This window comes from Myotis yumanensis, unplaced genomic scaffold, assembly GCF_028538775.1.
Source record: "Myotis yumanensis isolate MYYU_CA2020_CCGP unplaced genomic scaffold, mMyoYum1.0.hap1 SCAF_14, whole genome shotgun sequence".
NCBI classification, from domain to species: Eukaryota; Metazoa; Chordata; class Mammalia; order Chiroptera; family Vespertilionidae; genus Myotis; species Myotis yumanensis.
The window spans coordinates 40,369,689-40,390,388 of NW_027223765.1; the positions used below are offsets into that span (position 1 = coordinate 40,369,689).

Genomic DNA, 20,700 nt, shown 5'->3' on the forward strand with positions numbered 1-20,700 from the left:
TGGGGGGTTGGGGCACCGCCCCCTGTCACACTCAAGGCAGGGTCGATGGGGAGGTTGTGGCGCCACCCCCTGTCACACACAGAGCAGGGCCCATCAGGGGGTTGGGGCGCTGCCCCCTGTCACTAACAGAGCAGGGCCAATCAGGGGGTTGAGGAGCTCCCCCCTGTCACTCACAGAGTAGGGCCAATAGGGGAGTTGGGGCACCGCCCCCTGTCACACACAGAGCAGGCAGATCAGGGGGTTGGGGCGCTGCACCCTGTCACACTCAGGGCAGGGCCAATGGGGAGGTTATGGCTCTACCCTGTCACACAGAGAGCAAGGCCCGTGGAGGGGGGCTGGGGCGCCACCCTCTATCACCCACAGAGCAGGGCCGATCAGGGGGTTGGGGCACCGCCACTGTCACACTCGGGGCAGGGCCGATGGAGAGGTTATGGCTCTACCCTGTCACACACAGAGCAGGGCCCAGGGGGAGGGGGGGGGCGGGGTTGGGGTGCCGCACCTTGTCACACACAGAGCCGCAGGGCAATCAGGGGATTGGGGAGCTCCCCCCTATCAGGCACAGAGCAGGGCTGATCAGGGGGTTGGGGCGCCTTCCCCTGTCATGAACAGAGCAGGGCAGATAGGGAGGTTGTGGCCCTGCCCCCTGTCACACACAGAGCCGCAGGGCGATCAGGGGATTGGGGAGCTCCCTCCTATCAGGCACAGAGCAGGGCTGATCAGGGGGTTTGGGCGCTGCCCCCTGTCATGCTGATCCCGGTGCCGGGAGCCTCGCTGCTCCGCTGATCCCAGTGCTGGGAGGCATATTACCCTTTTACTATATAGGATAGAGGCCTGGTGCATGGGTAGGGGCCGGCTGGTTTGCCCTGAAGGGTGTCCTGGATCAGGGTGGGGGTCCCCACTGGGGTGCCTGGCCAGTCTGGGTGAGGGGCTGAGGGCTGTTTTCCGGAAACAGGTGACTGAAGCTCCCAACCGCTCCTTTTTTTCTTTTCTTTTCTTTTTTTATTCTGGGCCAGCTTTAGCTCTGAGGCCTCGCTGCTGAAAACATCGATACAACGTTTCGGTCCGGCTGGAGCAAGCAAGCCTCCCTGCTCACTTCAGTGCATGGCTGCCAGCCGCCATCTTGGCTGACAGTTAATTTGCATAAGGATATGCTGATTAGCCAATGGGAAGGGTAGCGGTCGTACGCTAATTACCATGTTTCTCTTTTATTAGTGTAGATTACTATAATTATATCGCCTTTTGATTGAAGCACCTGGAGTGATTTCCTAACTAGACACTAATTGGTGGATAGCCGCCAAATTCAGAATTTCTCTAAGTCACAGACCAGCATGGGGAGCTGTGCTATGAAATGTTCATTTATCCATTCATTCAACAATTTTTTTTTTTACTGAGCACCTACTATAGGCCAGACCCTGTTCTAGGCGCTGGTGATTTAGTAGTAAATAGCACAAAAATCCTCATCCTCGAAGAGCTTACATTCTAGTGGAGAAGAGAGACAATACACAGGACAGATAAGTGAAATACAGTGTGAGGTAATAAACACTAAGTAGAAAAAAAAAAAACTAAGCAGGGACAGGGAGTGAAATGTTGAAAGAGGGTTGAAATTTTAGATACACAGGTCACTGAGGTGATTTGGGGGGAAAGACCCCAAGGAAGTGAAGGAGCTAATCATGCAAACATATCTACAGGAAGAGCCTTCCACCAGGCAGAGGGAACGGCATGTGAAAAGGTGCTAAGGAGGGAGCCCCTTGCATGTTACAGAATAGCAAGAGTCATACGTGGCTGGAGCAGATTAAGCGGGAGGAAGTCTGAGAGGTGGGGAGGCTAGGCCATTGGGAGCCTTGTGGGATACAATAAAGACTTTATCAGCAGATTCTGAATAGAGGAGTGGCATCATCTAATTTACCTGTTAAGAGGATCCCTCAGTGTCAAGGGTAGACTGGTGGGGGCCAGGGCAGCAGGAGGGGAATCGATCAGGAGGCTACTGCAATCATCTAAATGAGATTGGATGATAGCTTGGAACAAAGTGGCAACAGTGAGGATGCTGAGCAAATTGTGAATACTTATTTTGAACCCCTAAATGATCCTTAAAAAGTCAGGGCTTGGTCCCTGAATCTTCCTGGAACTCACATTAATAGAAATTTCTATAGGACTCCTACCAGGTGAGAATATAATGGTTTTAGCCAAAGAAAACATAATAATTATAAATTAACATTCTGCAATAGTCAATACAGGGGAAAACTAATGTATAACATGCCAAGGTTATAAGATTTTTTTAACATATTTTTATTGATTTCAGAGAGGAAGGGAGAGGGAGAGAGAGAGAGAAACATCAGTAATGAGAGCGAATTATTCCACAAAAATTATTGCTCAAAACAATACCTTACAAAAAGGTTAGCCCCTTCCCACACCGCTATCAAAATATCTTCCATAATAGTCATTTTGTACCTTTTCAACAAGCTATTCTGTCTCATACTGGTATCTTACCCCAGGACTGTAAGCTTCTCCAAGCCAGGGACTTCAGGTAACTTTGCATTTCCTAAACCCCTGGCACCACTGCTTCACTTCACACCTACTTAGCTTTTGCTAAATGAATTTCTAAAGTATCAGATCATGGTACCTCCAATTCACTGATAAGAAAAAATATATACAACTTTTTAATGCAGCGATGGCTGCCCAACAGAGCAGTACTGTCATTGTCACATGAGAAGGAAATGCAGTGCCTGGCACCTGCCTCAAGGCCAGCATTTTGACCAGCCCTCCAGCCCTCGTGTGCACACCAGCTCACCAGGAGTGCCTTTTTCAATAAAAATGGATGGAAGGATCTGAGGGGTCAAGAAAGCAGAGTCCTGTGTAAATTTATTAGGCGTTATCCATAGGCAATTTGCTTAGTCTTCTTAAATCCTCTGGTTAAGACATGCCTTCAAGCCACTGTTTCTTCCACCTGTTCTTTAGACATTTGGATGGTCCAACTTATCAGGTTGTCCTGTTATTTACAAAGCCTTTCACAATACAAAGAACCTGAATAGCCCTGATTGCCTGCTGATTTCTATACAGTAGTCCCCCTTTATACATGGGGGATACATTCCAAGACCCCTAGCGAATGCCTGAAACCCAGGGTAGTATTGAACCCTAAAGGCAGCATTTATAGCTTCTCTTTGGTATATCTGAATTGCCTTATCACTACTCTTGCACTAAGGGGCCATGATTAAAGGTTACTTGAACATTATTAAGGGTTATTTTGGGGGCCAAAATAAGGGTTATCTGAACACAAACACTGTGACACCATGACAGTTGATCTGATAACAGAGAAAGCTTATACTGCATGAACACCCTGGACAAAGGGAGGAATCACATCCCAGGCAGAACTAAGTCAGATGCCACGAGCTTTCATTGTTCATACTCGGAACAAAGCATCATGTAACACATATGTTATTTCTGGAATTTTCCATTTAATATGTTTGGATCGTGGTTAACTACAGGTAATTGAAACGGGAAAGCAAAACCGCAGATATGTGGTAATTACTATACTTTTTTTTTCCTCAGATCACTTCTTGAAAGCACATTACTGATGCATAAAACTTGCTTTTTGACATACAATGTTATAGTGTTTCTTTGCCACAAGTGTAATTTGACAAGCTGCATCCTCCGTCTGCTTTCTGGGTCAAAACTGCTCACTAGAACACAAAACTCAGGGCAGGAAGAAGACGACAGCAGAGCAAACACACTTGACTCAGGAAAGCCCAGTGAGCATTCAGTGGCTGAGAACCCCTGCAGGAAAGTGTACTAGTGCTCACAGACCACCCACCACTGGCTCAGTGTGCACACCCTTTGAGCAAGCAACAACAGTCATGGGTTAGGAATACACCGACACCGACACCTACACACACACACAATATACTACCATAAATTTTTGCAAAGCATTTTGCAGGCAATGACAGAACACAAAGGAGATACAATGGAGATGTGAAAATACGCTCTGAGAAGTGTTCTGAAGTTCTTCCAATAAAGGAAATAACTAAGAACTTGGACTAACAAGATATACAACACTGTAGGGTTCAACTACAGAATGCCTCAGGATTCCAAATTCAGTGTCTTCAGAAATACTGCACTGAAACCAGAGCATAGTATTAAAAAGTCCTTACCAAGTAACTCAGATAAAAATCAGCTGCCAATTAATAAAAAAATATGGAAAAATTTTTCCAGCAATCGATATAATTTGTTAGCCAATCCATGCTGCTACAAGTTTCTCAAAATCAAAATACAAAAAAAAAAAATAGCTGTATTTATAACAAGCAGTCCTGGCTGGTGCGGCTCAGTTGGTTGAGTGCCGTCCCAAGCATTGAGAGGCCATTGGTTCCATTCCTAATCAGGGCACATGCCCAGGTTGCAGGCTCAATCCCTGGGAGGGGTTGTGCAGGAGGCAGCCGATGGATGTTTCTCTCTCTCCCCCTCTCCCTTCCTCTCTCTAAAAAAACAAAAAATATATCAATTAAAACATATTAAAATAAATTAATTAATTTATAGTAAGCAGCATGCACACAGGCCTTGGGCGTTAAAGGCATGGTCAGACCTCAGGAGTCTATGGGCACCTTCAGATGCTTCATCTCCCAAGACTTCTGCCTCCGCCACCTCTTCTGCAACATGGGGCAGGAAAAGAATGGTGGGGCAGGTGGAAAGTTCTGCATGACTTCACCTCCCAACTCATTGGTCTTCTCTACTACATCAGTTCCTTTCTCTTCTGCATTTAGGGGCGGGGGGAAGTGGTTGTAGAATTATCTACCTCTACAAATACACTAACTAAAAAAAAAAACCCAACACTTTAAGTATTAAAAAGCTTGTCTTGATCTAAGCAAATGCAGTTCATGATACTGCTTGTGGAATTAAAAAATTAGAAACAACCCAGAACATATACAAACACAGAACCAACTGAATAAATTTTGGTATATATATCATGGACTACTATGCAACCATGAAAAGAATGAGGAAGATCATCTGTACTTGGATACATACAAGATATTTTACATGAAAAGTGCATTACCAATTAATTTTTTAAAGTAGGTGGAGAAAATTTATGTTTTAATACAAATAGAGTTTTTCTGGGAAAATACAAAAGAAACTAGGAATAGCAATGGCCTACAGAAGAGACTGTGGGACTGACAGTCTCAATAAGGGGTACACTCTCATTCACTATTCAAGAAGTATTTTACTATGTACATGTATCCCTGTTTTTAAGAAAATTAAAGAGTACTTAACCAGTTAACTGCCATGATATTTTGAATTTAATTAAAATAAGGTCCGCCACTTGCATCTATAGACACTTATGGTGTACAATGGTTAAGTCTGTGGATTATGGTAGAAAAAGTGATGCCTATTAAAAGCAAACTCATCTTTCTTAACTATCTCTAAATTCTTTGTGGCAAAATTAAAATTCAGTAAAACATGGGTGGGTGGATGGATGGAATACAGAGAGGTCTGTTTTACCCTTTTTCAAAAACAGTAACTTCAATTTCTTGCCATAATGCTAAAAGAAAAGTTATACTTGCTCTCAAACCAAGATGCAAAAATCCCTTAAATGTTTGCTCTGTTGTAATCAACATTTAAAAGATTTGAATATATTAAATCCTCAACTAAAGTCCAATGAATTACATATCACATGTTAATATTATATGCTAATCATATTTTGAATAAAGTTTTACATATTTTTTATTTTAAATTAACAAAGAACTTTAGAATTACCAAAGAGTCCAAATTTCCTAAGCTCTTCCCAGCCAAAAATCAGTTCAGTAAAAACTAGAGGGTTTTTCCCCCAACAGCTTCAATTTTTAGAAAACTTTTCCATTTCCAAGCAGGACTGGCCCAGAGTAGGGGGTGGAGATTGTAGGCAAGGCCTAAGCCAATCCAACCCTCTTCCACCTCTGTAGACACCTGCCCTAGTCTCAGGGACCCCCAGGTCCTCATCCAGGTACAGCCATCACCAGTGCTCCCACCATGGTAAGAGCACTGGTTCAATAACAGTGAATTCACTGCATTTGATTCTGAAGCTAAACCTGGGGCTCACGCACCTACACGTAATAGGCTCTCTTCAGTCACACCAGGGCAAAGGAAGTGCAGTTGCCCCACCCCAAGCCCACCTAGAACCAGACTGCTCATTGTCTCTTTGTAACTACTTCCATGAAAAGTAAAACAAATGACTATGCCCTTCGATTTGATTTTTACAAATAGAAATGCATTTGTCAAAGATCTAAAGGTGGGCAGTTCTCTTGGAAAAAGTGATGTTATAAATTAATATGATTTTTTAAAAATGAAGTTGAGGAAAGACATTTTGCTAACCTAAAACAATCAAAATAGACATTCCATGCGGCAAAATACTGATTTCTCATAAAAAAAATTTCTGAGCCGGAACCGGTTTGGCTCAGTGGATAGAGCATCGGCCTGAGGACTGAAAGGTCCCAGGTTCGATTCCGGTCAGGGGCATGTACCTGGGTTGCGGGCACATCCCCAGTGGGAGGTGTGCAGGAGGCAGCTGATCGATGTTTCTAACTCTCTATCTCTCTCCCTTCCTCTCTGTAAAAAATCAATAAAAATATATTAAAAAAAAAAATTTCTGAACATTCAGAACTAAACTATAACATTACAGAAAAATCTCTGGAGTTAGAAAAAAAATATTTCTCAGATCATTTTACAAGTTGCTTGTTTCTTCATACCTCCATTTATCATGTATTTGCCATACACTGTCTTCAGTACCAGGGATGTCTTGCTGATTAAAAGACAGATCCGGTTCCTGCCTTCACAGACTTTACAATAGTAAACACAGGAACAATGCATTAGTGTACTGTCTAGTTTTCCCACAAGGAATAATAAGGGAAAAAATCCTTGGAATAGGTTTTAATATTCTCTACAGTGTAGCTTCAAAACATTTTGTAATAATTTAAAATTTGAAAATTAAAATATTAAAATGAAATAAAAGTAAGATAATTTCATATAGTGATAAGTGCCATGAAGAAAACCAAACAGTAATGAGAAAAAGCTCCTGAGGAGTGGAGGTGAGGATGTGTAGGGAAGGCTTCATGGTTGAGCTGAACCTTCTATGATGAAAGGAAGGAGGAGTGTACTTGGAGGGACAGAAAAGAAAAAGTGGTTGGGAAAGCAGGAAGAAAAGTGAGCGGCAGAGAACAAATCACAAAGGGCATGTATAGGCCACATAAGGAGTTTGGATTTTATTCTAATTACTAGAGGCCCAGTGCATGAGATTCGTGCACGGATGGGGGGTTGGTGGGGGGGTGTTCCCCTAAGCCCAGCCTGCACCCTCTTCAATCCAGGACCCCTCAGGGGATATCCGACTGCTGGTTTAGGCCTGATCCTGGGAATTGGGCCAACTGCCCCCCTGCCGGCCTGGTCACCCCCAACTGCCCTCCCCTGCCAGCCTGGTCACCCCTTACTGCCCCCCCTGCTAGCCTGATTGCCCCCAACTGCCCCCCAGCCGGCCTGGTTACCCTCAACAATGCCCCCTGCCGGCCTGGTCGCCCTACGCAGCCTGCTGTTCAGTTGTTTGGTCATCCCTTACTAACCCCCCTGCTGGCTTGGTTGCCCCATGCAGCCTGCTGTTCAGTTGTTTGGTCGTCCCTCACTAACTCCCCTGCTGGCCTAGATGCCTCTCACGGCCACCCCGCCAGCCTGGTCGCCCCACGCAGCCTGCTTGTTCAGTCGTTTGGTTGTCCCTCACTAACCCCCCTGCCAGCCTGGTTGTAGGTAGCCATCTTGTGAGGGCGTGAGGGTTAATTTGCATATTACCTTTTTATTATATAGGATGTTGAACAAACCTGAGATGCTGGTAAATGAACAAAACAAAAACAATAAAACCAAACTAAGTTTACCTTAAATGTTCATATTGTAGCTCACTAGATACAGGAGCAGATAACCCAAATAGAACTTAAGTTTCTAAAAATTCTTAATTCCATTTCCATCTCTTTTTTTAGGACCCGCTTTAAGAATAAAAATATTTTCACTTTTAGTGATATATACAAGTTAACAGGAATTCTGTAACATTTTACAGCTTTTGTCATCTGTAATTGAGTGTTTATGTTATAGGAATGCAGCGTTAAAGAGAGTCAGCAGAGACATGTAAAAAAGGGAACCCTGAGCACTTTTGAAGCATTTAATAGAGCTGACTCTTTTTTTGTTGTTATGATATGAGAGAAGGTGGGGTGGGGAGGAGGGAGAGAGAAAGAGAGAGAAAGAGAGAGAGAGAGAGAGAGAGAGAGAGAGAGAGAGGCATTGATCAGTTGCCTCCCTTATGTGCCCTGACCAGGGATCGAACCTGCAACCCAGGTATATGTCCTGACTAGGAATCAAACCCGCAACCTTTTGGTGTACAAGACAACACTCCAAGCAACTGAGCACCCGACCAGAGCAGAGCTGGCTCTTTTAAATACCTAGTTTCATTTTCCAAAGTGGTTTTTCTTTTTCCTTGGCAAGATTCATCACTGGCACTGATTTTATGTTTATCAGTCACACTAAAAATAAAAATTTCCAAAGAAAACCAATGGGAAATGGGTGGGGTGCAGAATGGATACCAGTTTTCAAACACGCAGCGTGCCCTCAGGGCACTACGGACAGCAACTCCAAGGAGCTCCAATTTGCAGCGCTCCAGGGGAGGGCTGTAGCCAAGGCGGCCTACCTGGCAAACGCGTCCTTCAGACCCCTCCCACCAGAGCTCCAGCTCTATTTATTTTGGGCTTCCTAGAAAGATTGCATTTGAACAGAGAGTTCCATAGCTTTAAGTATATTTGAAAGCCAAGGAGTCAGAACTGCACGTTCTTCAGTCAGAGATTGGTAATTTAAGAATAAGATTCCAAGTTCCACAGGAAAGCCGCCAAGGGGACAAAACAAACACCATCACTGAGGAGGAACGTAAAGAAGGAGACCCAGGGAGACAAGAGCAGCAGCGTTAGGGTAGCATGAGGGATTCTGGGTGGGCCAGTGGGGCATCCACATTGGAGAGGTCCACACAGCGGGGACAGGCACCTGAGGCTCAGCAGAAAGGTGTAGGAGAGCAGCAGAGCTCGTGAAGTCTAACTGGGGATGAATCCACCGAGAGATGTAAAGAGAGAAGCAAGGGAAGGTTTGAAAAGGTCACAGAAAGCAAAAAGGAAAGGCTCTGCCTCGAGACTGGACTGTGTGGCTACTGAGGGCCACTTCAGGAGGAGTCCCTGACTCGGGGGTATTCTGTATCCGGGAGCAGAGAGGACACAGACTGGACTGGTTGGGGGTGGTATTCTACAGAGCAGAGGCCTCAGAAAGGCAAGAGGGCCCGAGTACAGGGCATTGGCCAGGAAGCAAATGAAATTTTAGACAACGGGTCCAGGCCTGAAGGGGCTGAAACTCTGAGAGAAAAAGGAGGTGACAAGGAGGTCAAAGATGGGACAGGGAGAGTACAGAAGCCCCGCCACAAGGCTGGTGAAAAATACAGCCTCAGAACCTAAGATTTCACTGGTAGAGCTGCTCTGGAAAGAACTCCTTTCAGCTAAAGTTAATAGGAAGCCAAGCCCTACTCAGCTCGGCTCAGTAGATAGAGCATCGGCCTGTGGACCACAAGGTCCCAGATTCAATTCTGATCATGGGCACATACCTTGGTTACAGGCTCTACCCCGGGCCGGGGCCCTGGTCAGGGCTCTTGCAGGAGGCAACCAGTCCATGTGTTTCTCTCACATCAATGTTTCTCTCCGTCTTTCCCTCTCTCTTCCACTCTTCCCAAAAATCAACAGAAAAATACCCTGGGGTGAGGATTAATAACAACAACCAAAAAAAAAATAGGAAGCCAAAATCAGGGCAAAGGTCAAGGGTGGGGGGGTTGAGAGGGGAGCATGTCTTCAGAAACCCTGTTGTGCCTTAAGGTCCCGGGTCTGGCTGAGCCCTCCTCAAGCACTCACTGCAGAGGAGGGAGACCCACTCAAAAAAGGGAGGCCAGAGGAGCCAACCTCTGTTTCCCTTGTCACAGCCACCGCTGGCAATGGGGGTCTGGCAACAGAGCCATTTAGAACTTCTCTCAGGTCACCCAGGAGCCACTATGTGCCCTTAAGGAAAACCAGATGCAGTTAAGTCTAGGGGCAGATCTAAGTCTATTTCCCAATTTGCATACAGTGTTACTTGTAGAGAAACAAAACAAAAATAATAAATATTAACTACAGTAAGAGGTCAAGAGGTTCAGGTATCATAAGTGACTATAACAATAAAACACCCAAAGTTTTCCAAATTTCTAGCTTTAGCTACTAGACACCTATTTCTGCCCATTTTGCACAATAATAAAAATTAAAACTAACCAAAAGGAAACCATATTACTGGAAAGAACACTACCTATTAATTTCTTTTTAAAAAAGAAAAAAGGATGTCTCTTTTAACAATCTACTTAGAAACTCCAATTAATATTTTACAAATTAACAAACTGCCTCTGGTATATAAACTAGATTTTTCAAAATATCAACTGTCAATTCAGGAGTGTAATGATACACAATAAGGACAGAACGGTGTAAAAAAGGTACTCACTAGTACCCTAGAGATAATATCTTGCCTAACATACTTTCAGAAAAGCCTGACTAACTCTGGGAAACTACTAATCACTCTGATTTTCTTAAGAACTAAGCAGAATTTATCACACACACACAATCAGGCTTCAAGATACTGTCACTTCTGCAAGGGTTTCAAGATAGTCAAAAGTACCCGTCAAGACAGTAGTGGGGGGCGGTGATCAAGAGGTGCTCTAAGGTGTCTGCCTTCCCCCTGGTAACATACAGTATTCAGGACACTCACCCTATGTTTACTATGCTAATGTAGATATCTATACTAATAAAAGGGTAATATGCTAATTAGACCAGGCATCTTCCGGACAAAGCCATAGTGGCAGGGGCCGAGGCAGAGGCAGTTAGGGGCGATCAGGTGGGCAGGGGAGAGCAGTTAGGGAGCAATCAGGCCAACAGGAGGGAGCAGTTAGGGATCGATCAGGCCGACAGGGGGGAGCAGTTAGGGTGCGATCAGGCCGGCAAGGGAGGGCAGTTAGGGGGCGATCAGGCTGGCAGGGATCAGGCCTAAACTGGCTGTCAGACATCCCCCAAGAGGTCCTGGATTGGAGAGGGTGCAGGCTGGGCTGAGGAACACCCCCTCTCCCGTGCACCAATTTCGTGCACTGGGCCTCTCGTTAGAAATAAAGGAAGAAAACAATAATAAAAGAAAAAACTTATACCTCTTTAGCCATTCTCATAGTGAATGCTCAACTCATAATCCTTAATTTTGTCAACCTGCTTTCTCTCCACCTATGACTTGGACACCTGTATTTCACAAATACAGTTAAAGTAATATAATAAATCTAAAATATAAAGCATTAATTATATGTTATCATTATTATATAGGCAGTTGAGCCTCTTTAAATACTCACTAGCTTTCATTAATACAGAAATGAGAGTGAAATATGGCAAAACCTCTACTAACCAGACAGCTGGGGATGAGTCATTGAATAATCTTGTCTCTCAGATAGCTGAAGGCTTATTTACAACTCTGAACACACAGACTGTTTTGGTGAGCAGTTCTGGACAGAATGCTTTGACTCAGGCCAACATAGCACAGTAAGATGGTAAGCTAAGACCACAAGGCTCTCTGTCCCTGTCCAGATGAGATCCTGGGCCGTTGGCAACCTTTGCTTTTATGCTCTCCCTGTTTCCACATGTCATATTCTGCTTCCATCTCTCTCTTTCATTCCAATAACTGTGTCGGAACCACACCTGAGGAAAAGGGTACCTGGTCCTCAGAGCTTTGCTGGACACCTACAAAGCTCTCCCAAGGGAGGTGAAATAGTGCACATGGTTCTGTGATCTTTATTTTACCAGCTATGGAAATCTTTTTAAAAATGTATTTCCTCCAAAGGAAAGTCTGACACACGTGCTGTAATATGGATGACCAGTGAGGACATTACGCTAAATGAAATAAGCCACTCACAAAAACACAGATACCGTATGACTCCACTTATATGACGTAGCCATAGTCGTCCAACTCATAGTCAAAAAGTAGAACAGTGGTTGCCAAGGGCTGGGGGAAACGGGAATGGGGAGTCATTATCATGGGTACGAATTTCAGTTTGGGAACATGAAAAAGTTCTGCACATAAATAGGGGTGATCACTGCATAACGTTGTGAATGTACTAATGCCACTGAATTGTACAATTTATAATGGTAAATTTTGTGTAATGTATATTTTACCATAACTAAAATTTTTTTTTAATTTTAAATAATGAAAATTTACTTCCTCATTATCTACTATGTTCTAGACAGGTGTAATATGTTAAATGTATCTGTGTTATCATTACCTAATCACTCCGAGGTTATTTTATAATGGCATAAGTAAAAATGAGCCAACTGGCTTCTTATGATTCCAAATTAACATATACTATTTTTAATGTGGAAAGCTAATGTTTTATAGAAACTGATCCATCAGATAGAAAACTAGCAGAAACTGAGAGAGAAGAATCCTAGTCCCGGTAGCAAAAAGAAATGAAAAACCAGTGGCCTTACTATTCAGCATAGCAGCCATCTCAAACACTTTTTAAAAAAAACTATTTAGGGTAAAAATATATATATAATTTGGAATTCAAATCAAAGTATTGTTGATTAACAATTTATTTTTTCTTTTTAAAAAATTTATTGTTATTTAAATATAGTTGGTATACAATCTCATACTGGTTATATTAGCTTCAGGTGTACAATATAGTGATTCAACATGTTTGTACCTTACAATGTGATCACCCCACCAATTCTATTCATTATCTGTCATTGTGTAAACTTATCACAATATTGTTGACTACGATTAACACTTTATTTTAATTTCATCAGGAAAAACTCTTGAGATGTTTTAGTAACTCCTAAATTTTTCAGCCCATCTCATGCTGTCATTCCAAATACGTGACTGTCCTGCACTTGCAAGTGACAACAAACCATCTCATCTGAGACTCTCCCCATATGTCATCTCAGACCAGAACCAACGTTCCCAGATCAAGACCAAGCAGCTACTCTCAACTGCCCCATCTGCCCCAAATTGGTCTAGTCATTAAGCTTTCTCTAGCAAAAGCTTCAAAAGGAACCTATATGCAGCACTATATACTGTGTCAGAAATGCCACCTTAGTCTCTCCCTGCACAGCCAAGGGCTTGGTTTTTAAGTTACTCAACTATCAAACCACAAAGTTCAAGAAGGACTTCATATCATTTAGCACAATAGATAGACTACATTTTTTGTCTTTCAATTATGTCCTTGAGTGATCATCTAAAGAGGTGAATAAGGTTACAAAAATCTTCTTAAATAAATGAAACTAGGAAATAATTATATACACACCTTCAGGTGCCTCTGAGTTATAGGTAAAGGTTTACAACCAAACTTCTTAAAATGTCTGCAGTGAAGTCATCATTTTTCTATTAATAATTTGTCTTTGTTCTTATCCTCTCTCCCACTCTTGTAAAGTTTAAAAATGAACTTGCAACAACCTGACCATATCCTTTCTATTTTAAATCGTTTTCCAATGAGGCTAGTACCACTTAAAAGAAGCGTATAGTCATATCAAAATCCCACTCCCCCAAGTCTAATGGTTCAAATCTCCCCAGTAACCAAAATCCCCAGAGACTTTCATCCAATTTAACAACTATGTCTAATGAGAAATATATTTCTTCAATTATAAAACATCACAATTAGATAACAAATGCTGTTTACTGGAAGAAAAATTCCTGCCATAACAAAGAGGTACATTTGCTGATTAAATGTTCTTTTATTCTCTCTTATTTTGAAATATTGGCTAACTGCCAAATAATTCCAGAGAGTTTCAGGAAATTATAAGAGAACATTTTTAACATAAAAACATTTAGCATTCAAATTGCCTGTCTATATAATGGTCTTCTGCTTTTCTGAATTGTAATCATTTATTTAACATGAACATAACATGAAGTCATCATTAAAAGGCCAATAAAACCCAGCCGGCGTGGCTCAATGGTTGAGCGTCAACCTGTGAATCAAGAGGTAACAGTTAGGTTCCTGGCCAGGGCATGTGCCAGGTTGCAGGCTCGATCCCTGGCGGGTGGCATGCAGGAGGCAGCCAATCGATGATTCTCTCTCATCATTGATGTTTCTCTCTCTCTCTCTCTCTCTCTCTCTCTCTCCCCCTCTCTGAAATCAATAAAAATATATATTTTTTAAAAAGCCAATGAAGCTTAGACAGTTCACCTTTTCTATAGACTTTGGAGTCAAACTGCTTCAACACCACCATCCATAGCTAAGCCCAGCCTAGTGACCACTGTGAAAGCAAAAGTACTCTTCAGAAGCAAGAAGATTATGGATAGGCAAAGTGTATTTAAAGAGTATTTGGATCTATGTCCAGAGTTTACAAGGAAACAAATATCAAAAGAGAAATTATTTTTTTAAATACTTGAAATTTTATTTTTCAATTAGAGTTTACATTCAATATTATTTTGCATTAATTTCAGGTGTACAGAATAATGGTTAAATGACCATATACTTTACAATGTGTTCCCTCCATATTTCCAGTACCCACCTGCTACCACACAGTTATTACAATATTAATGACTATATTCCCTATGAAAAAAATTTGCTTTTATATGTGTTTCTCATTGCACATCTTTTTAGTTGCAGTCTTAAAATATTAGTAAGATTTCAATATCTAACAATACGAAAGTTAAGAAATCTAAAAAGAGGCACACACACAAAGGTGGATCAATAACTCAATAATCAAATACTCTCTTGGCTAAGGAAGGTATGAATCTTGGGGTAGAGTGACCAAAGCCAGCTTAGTCGTTAGCCAATTGGCTAGCTTAGTCCCAGGAAAACACTTATTTCACCAAAGAGAATCTTTGACCTCTGTGGACTATGCCCCATACATCCCTACCAGAGGCCTGCACTGTTCCCAGCTTGCCATTACATAGGTGTCCTCACAGTGAAAAGCACACTCATAACCTCCGATCCTTTTAGCAGTAGAAACAGGGCACAAGAGTATTTTAAAAGGCCTTTGGGGGAAGGATAAGAAAATCGTTGAAGTATTTGCTTCAGTGGAGAATATAAAACACCCACCTTCCTAGAAGCCTAATACAAAAAGGTATCTTTATCATGCTGAAATTCAAAAAAATAAAAAATCACACCTGACATAATTTTGTTACCTTTCGTTTTTAAAGTGTTAATAAATATCCTGCATGTATAAATCAAATTGCTGTCACTTAAAATGTTGTTAAAAGCTTTATACCTACATTCTTTAATTCACTGAACTTTTAAAAAATCAATTTTCATTTAATTGTCTCGGCAAATTCCTGGCTTTAAGGAACTGATTCATCTACTGACCCTAGAACTCTGACTTGCTGAGAAAGTTCATGATTCAGACCTACTGTCTGCAAACATACCTGTATTCCAAAAATGGGAAGTAACAGATTAACACTGGGCCTGTGACCACAAGGACTCCCAAGAGCCACAGATCCAAACCTGGAAAGTACTGCTTCAGCTAAAAAGTGACTTTCTAACTAAGAAGACTCCAAGGGCAGAATTTATAGTTTAGATAGTAAAAACTGTAAGAATTGTAACAAAAGCATTTAGTCATGGTGAAATGACCAAACTCCAGGTTTACCACCTGTTGTCCTTCAGCTTAATTATTAATATCACCCCCTTTCACTCTCAAAAGGGTCCTGTTTTGAAGCAAAACTCATCAGTGGAGATAGAAGTCAGGGTGGTTGCCTTGGAGACGCAGGAAGGGTTTACTGAATGGGGGGAAGTGTAAAGGGAGCACTTTGGGAGGCTGAAAATGTTTACACCTTGATCTGAGTATGGTTATCATATGTAAAAAGTAAGTGAACTGGACTCTTTTTTTTAATGTTTTTATTGGGTTTTGTCTTGTTTTTTTGAGAGAGAGAGAAGGGAGAATAGAGAAACATCGATGGGATTGGCTGCCTCCTGCACGCCCCCTGTTGGGGACCCAGCCTAAAGCCCCAGGAATGGGACCAGCGACCTCTTGGTTCATGGATCGACCTCTTGGTTCATGGATCGACCTCTTGGTTCATGGATCGACCTCTTGGTTCATGGATCGACGCTCAACCACTGAGCATCACCAGCCAGGCTGTACTCTTAACAATCTAATTGTAAATTAGACCTCAATTTAAAAATTTAGATAATTTAAAAAACAGACTGAAATACATTTTTAGGTGTCTTTGTTCAAACAATGACATAAAATCACCCTAGATATAGCTGCCCAGATGTTTTTCCAAATGTATTTTAATAAAGATGCATACTGTGTGTGAACACTTTTATGTAGAACCTTTCAAAATACAGACTGATTTTTTCATCTTTCATTTTAGCTGAGTTTTAGAACTGAAAGCACACAGAAATATAATCTACCCATCCTCTAATTTTGCAAATAAGGAAACCCATATCTATAAAGGGTAAGAGACTACCCAAGATAAGGCAGCCAGTCAATGGCAACGATAGTAACAGAACTGTTTCCTGATTCGGGGCCACTCCCGTTTCCACCAGGCCGTTACTTTTCTGACACTGTAAACAAATCTGAACTGAATGTACCTGTCGCCTAGAGGATTTCACAGCCCTCTCAAAACACGGGGCCAGCAGGCCCCAAAGTACACACACAAAGGCGCACTCATCTTCCTCCTCCCAAGGCAGCTGGTAAATACACAACTACATTTTCAGGCACTTTACTTCCGATGCAAAGTATGACACCTTTCACATGCAGCTCAACAAGACAATGCAGGGACTGACAAAGTCCACCTTATTTCCTTTCAAATCTCGTTGATGGTTACTTGGTTCTCAAACTTCATCGCTGGTATGTAGGGCTCAAGAAACATGGCTTGGGCGGTTCACAAGCACAGCTGTCAGTGTCGACCCCGGGGGATCACCCCACTGAACACAAAAACCCTGCCGTCTCTGGCAGGACGGCCCTGCCCACTCCCAGCACCTTACAAGACCTGTGCTTTACGCTTAGTTTTAGACCCCAGCGAACAGCTGACATCTTGCGAAAAACTTAACATAACCTCCATCCTTTCCGCGGGAATTTATTTCTGTTCTCAGAAGGCGTTTCTGCTCCCCACAGAGCAGGCCTAGCTTCTCGGGGCACTGATCGCCTCTCCACAGCCTCCTTTTCAGTCTCCAAAGCGAGACTTCAAGAACAGAAATCGAAACGGTCACGGACTCCCGAGTGGCCGGTCGGGGCCCGGGCCCCGGCGAGCCCACAGCCCGCTGCGCGCGGCCCGGGGAGGCCCGGCTCATCCACCTCGCCGGCCCGAAGCAACCGGTTGCGGCGGCCTCTGCAGACGCTCCGCCAGCGCGCCGAGGCCACCTCGCCCTCCGAAGTTCGGACCAGCGCGCCCCCGGCCTCCGCTGCGGGTTCGCGCCCCGGCCTCGGAGCGAGCCCGGGGGGCGGGTCCGCGGGGGCTCGGCGGGCGGGAGAGCGGGACCCGCGGGGAGGGGCGCGCGCCGGGCCCAGCGCGCCGGGAACTTGGGCGCCCGCCGGTGCCGCCGCTCAGCCACTTTCCTTTCACGTCCCGGGGGCTGCCGCGCGCCTAACTGCCCGCGCGGAGCTGCCATCCGCCGCCGCCGCTCCCCCCCTCTCCCCGCCGCGGCGAGGCGCCCAGGCGCGCTCCTGCAGCCCGGCCGGCCGGCGCGCGGGGCGGCGGGGGCGCGCGAGGCCGCGCGCGGGCGCCGCGCTCCCCCCGACCGCCCCCGCCCCCAACGTGCTGCCGCCGCCCGTTGGCGCCCCGGCCCGCGCGCCCGCCGGCCTCTGCCTGCCGGCGGTTTCGCTGGCAAAGTTGCGCCGCCGCGTCGAGGGGGCGCCGCGCGGTTCCCCACCCCGCGCCGCTGCAGCCCCTTCAGGCCGCCGCGCGGGAAGGCCCAGCCGGCAGCCCCGCTTTTTTACCTGCCGGGAGTTTTCGCGCGCGCGCTCCTCGATCGCTCCCTTTTACCCCTCTCGCGCTCGTTTTCTTTCTTTCTTTCCTTCTTTCCGTTCCCCAGCACGGGCGCTTTTTCCGCTCACACCGCCCGCGCTCGCCCGCTCGCGCCCTCCTTCCTGCTGGGCTCGGCGGAGCGGGGCGGCCGGCAGCTCTCCCCGCCCCCCTCCACCGCGCTCCGGCGGAGGCGGCGGCGGCGGCGCTCCGCGCTCCGACTCATTCCAATATGGCACGGGTGCAGGGCGCATGCGCCCGCGCCCCCCCCCCCCCCACCCGCGCTCCTCCCGGCAGCCCGCGCCCCTCGCGCCGCGCGCGTGGCGCCCCCCAACCCATCGTTCCCGAACCCGCCCGCGAGTGGTTTCGCCCAGCTGGGGCCGCGCGGGATGCGAGGCGTCTGGGACTGTGGTGCTGGGGGTCCAGCGCCGCCAGCCAACCCCGCCCCTCGTGTCACCAGCCCACAACTTGCCGCGGACACCCCCGAGGCCGTGGCGCAGGGCTCGCAGCGGCGCCTCCGGGACCCGACAGCGCTGCGGCCCTGCGCCGACGGGACCCGACGGGGAGACGCGCCCTTAGGGATCCAGCGCCCACCCTGTCCCTGCTCCAACCCCCGAGGGAGGGTCCCCCGCGCCTCACCTCGATTGTGGACGGAGCCCCGAAAACCCACTGGCGTCCCCGAGTCAGTCCTGGCGTCTGGGCCGGGGCGAAGCTCACCGCTGTCGTCCGCACGTGACCGCCTCCGGCAAGATGGCATTAGCAAGGGAACGGACGGAGCGGCGGCCGGATCCCAGATGAGCGCGTGTCGCCGCTGGAGAGGGCTGCGTCCGCCCGCTCGGCCCCCGTCTGCGTCCTGGCGCGTCCTTTGAGACCTGAAAGGGCACTCAAGTGCCCCCGTCTGCTAAGTCAGACTCGGGCCCTGGGCGCACCCGGGTCCTTGGCGCGCCCGCCGTCTCCGGGCTTCCGCAGGAGGGGCCCTGTAAATCCGAGTTTTCCGGCCGTTCGGGGCCTCAGCGAGGGGGCACGAGACGGCTGCCGAATTCGGGCAGGAGAGCCGAGGACCCGGGTCGGGACAGAAGCTCCAAAGTGGCTGCATACCGGCCCCGAAACCGGAGGTGCCCACGGGTGGTTGTTCCCCGAGCTTGCCCCTTACCCAGCGAGAGCAGGTGCCGGTCGGACATCCCCATCCCCACCTGCTCTGGAAAGTTCCCTCCAGAAGTGAGCACCAGCGCCGCCGGATCCAGGAATGTCCGGACTCCTGAGCCCTGGGTGGAGGGAAGAGAAGTCTCCGAAAGGGTGCTGGTGGCTTTTGCCTTTCAGGAAGGAGGAGGCGCCCACCGCATAAAAGAGGTCTTGGGTGCCAGGCGCGGGTTCAGGCCACTTCCCACTGACCTCTCCTCTGCGCTGGGAAATATTACCCCACTTGACAAACTTGCTCAAAGTCCAGATATTTTATTTTACTTTACCACTACTGAAAAGAAAACATGACAACCAGAGAGAAAGAAAATGCAAAAAAAATAACGTATCCATAATACTACTACAGAATGCAACTTTCACTTACAAAACATCCCATCCCAGTAGGCGTTTACATTGTTGCAACTACACATTCTCTATTCTTCGCTACTCTCACGTTTTTCTTTTGATTCATTTTTAAAGTGTGCAGGTATCCCCGTCCATTCACTCAGTCTCCTAATACGGTATATTTGGGTTCTTCGCAATTGTTTGCTAATAGATGCTTTAGTTCTGCACTTGGGACAAGTTCCTGGCAGCCAAATATCCAAGTGAAAGGCTAAGAAAGGGCCGAGTGGTCTTGCTCCTCAGTGCCAAAGGACTTTCCCAAAGAACTGCCCCCACTCATTCTGCCACCTCCCAGGAACAAGTGTAAGGACCTTGGGTACCATCTCATTTTTCCTTATAATTTGTGGATTTAAATATTGGTTCTTTAAAATAGAATACTTGAGCATTTCTTATATGACTTTAAAAATGAATGTTTTTCATTCGTTTACTATCTATATTCCCCTTTCTGTGAATCATCTGTTCATATTCATTCATCTGTTGGGGACTCAAACCTCTTCTAACTGTGACTAAGTATTTTTTTTTATAGTATAGCTATTATTCCTGCATCATCAGTGATGCAAGTATTTCCCAGCCGTTGTTCATTGTTGTATTATTTTAATGTTCAATCTGTCATTCTAGTCCTTTGTAATTTTTTTTACTGATTCAATGCTGACAAAGTGAGCTTTCTTCTGCCCATCTGACAGTTTATTTTCTGCTAGTTTTCTAAAATTTCACTTAATATTTAATTCTTTGATGATTATCCACCCCAAGTTTACTGTGTGGAGTAAAATATGGGTTTAACTCACCCCCAGCATCACCAGTTTTTATTGCTTATGCAGTCCTCATTTATTAATTCTTCCCTTATCCTTCATTTAGTAAAATCTACTTTTATGCGGGGCTTTTGATGTTGCTTGATCTATTTATGAAGTCTCCATTTCCTTTCATAAACCTCAGTTTGAGCCCATACCATATGGACCTAAATATTGGTTCTTTAAAGCAGAATCAAACATGTCCCGATTCCCCCTCATGGAGACTTATTTAGTGTAAACTTGATGTTCACACTGGTTTGTGTGTCTATACACATGCAGAGGTTAAGAGTGATGGCTTTGGAGATGGGGCCTCCATGTTCAACACGTACCAGCCCTGTGACCTTAGCAAGTTGCTTAC

General features: G+C 45.5%; 1 protein-coding gene across 5 annotated transcripts in view; it reads right to left on the minus strand.

Annotated features, from left to right (window-relative positions):
- Positions 1 to 18,698, minus strand: part of SFMBT1 (Scm like with four mbt domains 1) — a 102,966-nt gene extending 84,268 nt beyond the window's left edge. For 4 of the 5 annotated variants that reach the window (XM_070390762.1, XM_070390760.1, XM_070390759.1 and 1 more), the window contains exon 1: positions 17,952 to 18,040. The gene's annotated coding sequence lies outside the window, so the exon portion shown is untranslated. Of the gene's footprint in view, positions 1 to 17,951; positions 18,041 to 18,615 lie in introns of those variants that run through there. The other variant, XM_070390758.1, reaches the window with a different exon arrangement.
- Positions 18,699 to 20,700: the final 2,002 nt, after the last annotated feature.